Consider the following 5706-nt stretch of genomic DNA (forward strand, 5'->3'; position numbering starts at 1 on the left):
GATCCCGCAGAGTTGAAAGAATTGAAGGAGCAATTGAGGGACTTGCTTGCAAAAGATTTTATTAGGCCTAGTTCTTCCCCGTGGGAAGCACCTGTGTTGTTTGTACGAAAGAAAGATGGCTCCTTGCGAATGTGCATCGACTATCGGCAGCTAAATAACGTAACAATCAAGAATAAATATCCACTTCCGAGGATTGATGATTTATTTGACCAATTGCAAGGTGCCAAATGGTTTTCAAAGATAGATTTGAGATTCGGGTATCATCAAGTGCGAGTTAGAGAGAAATACATTCCTAAGACAGCCTTCAGAACAAGATACGGCCATTTTGAGTTCCGAGTAATGTCATTCGGGCTAACTAATGCACCGACGGTATTTATACATTTGATGAACAATGTGTTCAGGCCCTTCTTAGATTTATTTGTGATTGTGTTCATTGACGATATCCTGGTATATTCGAGGTCTGAAGAAGAACATGCGGATCATTTGCGTACCGTTCTTGGAGTTCTTCAAACTCGAGAGTTATTTGCCAAATTTTCTAAGTGTGAATTTTGGTTGAACTCAGTGACATTTTTGGGGCATATTATTTCAGCCGATGGTATTCCGGTAGATACCCAAAAGATTGAAGCGGTGAAGACTTGGCCAAGGCCCACAACACCTACGGAGGTCCGTAGTTTTCTAGGCTTAGCAGGTTATTACAGGAGATTTGTAGAAGGCTTTTCTTCTATTTCTGCACCACTCACGAAGCTGACCCAGAAATTAGCTAAGTTTCAATGGACAGATGCTTGTGAACGTAGTTTCCAAGAGCTAAAGGATAGATTAACTTCTTCCCCAGTCCTGACACTTCCAGAGGGATCAGAAGGTTATGTTGTCTATTGTGATGCTTCAGGCGTTGGGTTAGGCTGTGTGTTGATGCAACATGGTAAGGTGATTGTGTATGCTTCAAGACAGTTGCGGAAACATGAGAAAAGTTATCCTACCCATGATCTTGAATTGGCTGCAGTAATTCATGCATTAAAGATGTGGAGACATTATTTGTATGGCGTCCATGTTGATATTTATACAGATCAAAAAAGCCTTCAGTATATCTTCAAGCAAAAAGAGTTAAATTTACGACAACGGCGATGGTTGCAATTGTTGAAAGACTATGATGTTGACATCCTTTATAATCCCGGGAAAGCAAATGTAGTGGCTGATGCTCTTAGCCATAGATATATGGGAAGTTTATGTGATGTTCAGCCAGAGAAAAGAGAGATGGCTCGTGAGCTCCTGCAGTTAGCTAGCCTAGGAGTTCGAGTAGTGGACTCAGGAAGTATGGGAGCTATCATTCAAAATGTGGCAGTCTCGTCACTAGTAGTGGAAGTGAAAAAGCATCAATATGAGGATCCCATGCTAGTTCATTACAGAAATACACTCCCTCAGAAGGAGAAGTCATCATTTGAGATTTCTGGAGATGGAGTTCTTCGATGCCGAGGCAGGTTATGTGTTCCTAATGTTGCAGGATTACGCCACCAAATATTGAGAGAAGCCTATTGTTCCCGTTATTATGTTCACCCAGGAGTAACGAAAATATATCATGACCTTAAATCTATATATTGGTGGAATGGGATGAAGAAAGATATAGCGGAATTCGTAGCTTAATGTCCTAATTGTTAGCAAGTGAAAATTGAGCACCAAAAGCCAGGTGGATTGTTGCAAACTATAGAAATTCCAACTTGGAAATGGGAAGTAATTAACATGGATTTCATTACAGGCTTACCCCGTTCTCGGCATAAGTATGATTCTATATGGGTGATTGTGGATAGCCTCACGAAGTCAGCTCATTTTTTACCAGTTAGAACTACATATGTAGCAGAAGATTATGCAAAGCTTTATGTTAAAGAGATAGTGTGATTTCACGGTGTTCCAGTTTCTATTATCTCCGATAGAGGGACTCAATTTACACTCAATTTTTGGAAGTCTTTCCAAGAAGGTTTGGGGACTCATGTGAGCCTTAGCACGACATTTCACCCGCAGACGGATGGGCAAGCTGAACGTACTATTCAGACTCTTGAGGATATGTTACGAGCATGTGTATTGGATTTTAGAGGTAGTTGGGATGATCACTTACCACTAATTGAATTTTCTTATAACAATAATTATCATTCTAGCATCCAAATGGCCCCGTATGAGGCTTTATATGGGCGAAAATGTAGATCTCTAATTGGGTGGTTCGAAGTAGGAGAGACCAAATTGATAGGGCCAAACTTGGTCCAACAAGCTATAGAGAAAGTCAAGCTTATACAAGATCGATTATTAACAGTTCAGAGTCGACAGAAATCCTACGCAGATAATCGTCGAAAAGACTTAGAATTCTAAGTGAAAGATTGGGTATTCTTGAAGGTGTCGCCAATGAAGGGCGTCATGAGATTTGGCAAAAAGGGAAAGCTTAGTCCCCGGTACATTGGACCATATGAGATTGTACGCAAGGTAGGCCAAGTGGCTTATGAATTAGACCTACCTACGGATTTGGAGTCAGTCCATCCAGTTTTCCATGTATCGATGTTTCGTAAGTGTATTTGAGATCCTTCTAGAATTGTGCCAATAGATGATGTTTAAGTTACTAAACAATTGTCTTATGAAGAAGTCCCCATTGCCTTTTTAGATAGGCAAGTACGAAAGCTCATAACCAAAGAGGTAGCTTAAGTTAAAGTTTTATGGAGGAATAATAATAGAGAGGAAATGACTTGGGAAGCTAAAGAGGACATGAAGTCCAGGCACCCGCATTTATTTTCACCTTCAGAAGAGATTCAGGCAGAGACGCCATTAACCTCAGGTATGTAATGCTTTTCTTGATGTTTTCTTGGTCGTGTGTGGCCATGGTTATTGTCGTGATATTATAGCCCTGTGAGGCGATGTATTTTGGGTTGCTGTGCAGGATGGTAGTGTCGTATTATAGGGGAAACTCTGGCAAAATTTTTGTAGAATCCCTAAGAGTCTATCATTTGAGGACGAATGTTTCTAAGAGGGGGAGGATGTTACACCTCGTAGTTTCGTCCGTTGAGATTCGTTAGGCGTTAGTTGTCCTAATTGCGGAAACGGGAGTTACCTTAGGATATATGAGATTACATGTTCCCATATTATGGTTATAGGGGTTTAAGCCCATGAAATGAGCTATGGAAGGATTTAAGAACAAAAAAAAGGAATAGGGTTTGTGGGAACTTTGGTAAAACTTGGAAAACTTTTCGGACAGAATTTTGGGCCAAATTGGTGGGGTCATATCTCCTAGAATATGAGGAGTTTTGGTGCGTTTCTTTTGTCCAAATTGAATTTTATCGAGTCTATTTTCCAACACAACAAACCACTCGTCAATGTGACGTCTGAGTAAACATTATGGCCATTCTACGACAGACTGTCTGAGCAGAAAATTTCTGCGGACCATTTGACGGCCCGCAGGAATTTTGACGCCCCGCAGAAAATTCTGTGGTCCATCCAATTGACACAGCCCAGCGTCAAATGGTCGCAGTGACCCATATTTGACTGTGCAGTTCTACGGACCATTTTGACGGTCCGTAGGAATTTATACGGCCCGTCAAAATGGGCGCAGAATTGCCCAACGGGATTTTAAGTTCCACTTTACATATTTCACCCCACTTCATTTGGACATTTCATTTCACTAAATCAGATCCAAAATCTCTCCAAAAATCCTCTCTTCCACTCCATAAACTAATCCAAGAGAGATTAAATATCAATAAGCAAGAATCAAGATACCCATGTTCTAGAGGTCTTGCTAGGGTTAATAAACTCCAAGAATTCTTTGGATATTAAAGCTAGGGTTTTCATATAAGTTGATAGCTTGCTCCAAAGCTCATTCTTATGAGATAAAAGGTTAGTTTTCATACTTATTACATATTATCAAGAATGTTTATTTGTTGAACCACTTGGGTAGAAGGAAACAGTGGAAGATGAGTTCTAAATGTAGTTTCTATGAGATTTTTAAGTAGTAAGCTAACTTGAGTTATGATTCTTAGTATAATGTTGCTATGGAAAGTAATAATGGTGATGAAGAAGCATTATATGAAAATGTGCTAAAATGGGTATGAAGTTGCTAGCATAAGTTGAACACAAGGATGAATTTTGAAGGCTAGATCGAATGTGAATACTTGATTATGATATTGTCGATATTATTGTGGTTGTTTGGGAGTTGTTTTGAGATATAGTGGAAGTTGACGAAATATGGGAAATGTTGCCCAATTTTCATTAGAACATGAATTATTCTAGTTTGAATTGAAGAGTGTCATTAAGGCTTAACCATGGTATGAATCCTTCTAAATGTAGATTATTCAAGCTTCAACGGTGAACGCTAAATAGTTAAGAAGTCAAAGAGGTATGTAAGGCTCACCCTTCTTCCATTAAGGCATGGTTCCCTTGCTATATGTATCCTTTAATGAGTTCCAATGTCTTCCAAATGACTCTATCTCTAAGGTTTCCAAAGCTTACGATTCTCGATACGTTCACGATTCTATTGTCTCTTTTATATGATAGTTGATCCTCTAAGGATAAATATAACGAAAATGATGATGTCAATGATGACGATGATACTCATGAACTCCTATGTATACGGATTTAAGTATGTATGACTATTATGTAACACCAAGCTTAGATGGCCGGGTATGATACCTATCGCGCGCACACCACTGCAGTTGGGTACGGATAACACTGAGCCTTGGTAGGGCCAGGTATGTATGACACTGAGCCTTGTCATGGCCGGGTATGTGAAACCACCGAACCTTCATGGTCGGTTATGCTATGGATACGAATATGTATATGAATATGGATACGAATATGTATATGAATATGGATACAGATATGGATATTTGTATATGTATATATGTATGTACACGAGCACGCACTAGAAATGGAAGGTTCCTATGAAAGACAAGTAAGTAATTATGATGATGGTTATTATCTCCTGATTCTCCCATCTTATGTTATTTTTTATGCTGTCTCTTATGCTCTTATTATGATATTGATTATGCTTTATATACTCAGTACATTATTCATACTGACGTCCTTTTGTTTGTGGACGCTGCGTCATGCCCGCAGGTGGACAGGGAAACAGGCTTGATCCGTAGATATCTTGTTCAGGGACTACATAGCGGATCTCCATTTCATCTGAAGCTACAGCTTTTGGTATTTATTCTTTTGTGTACATAGCTATGGGTATGGCGGGGTCCTATCCCACCTATATGATGTGACATACTCTCCTTAAAGGCTCGTAGACAGTTGTGTATGATTAGATGTCCTTAGCCTTGTCGACTTATATTTTGTATATCATTTTGAGAGCCTCGTGGTTTGTATTTATGGATATGGGCATTGTTATTGATGATGATATAAATGTGTTGTTTCCCAACGAGATTAGCACTATTGATGTATATAAATTACGAGTAAGCCATGTGGCTCACCTAGATGTGAATATGAGAGTACGATAAGAGGTACCCGGGTGGGTTAGCACCGGGTGCCCATCATGGCCCTCCGGTTGGGTCGTGACAGTCCTGCACTACCATGGTATGGTTGCGGGACCTTGGGACGAATGCTTACTCGGCGAGTCCCGACCAAGAGTAAATTGGTAACACCGTCGTGCTGCGACGTTAAATCAAGCGCTTCTTGGGAGGCAACCCAAGTTTAAAATTCTGTAATTTTGTTTCTGTAGGTTTGAGTTTTTTTATT

Source organism: Lycium barbarum, chromosome 2 (assembly GCF_019175385.1).
Source record: "Lycium barbarum isolate Lr01 chromosome 2, ASM1917538v2, whole genome shotgun sequence".
Lineage (NCBI taxonomy): Eukaryota > Viridiplantae > Streptophyta > Magnoliopsida > Solanales > Solanaceae > Lycium > Lycium barbarum.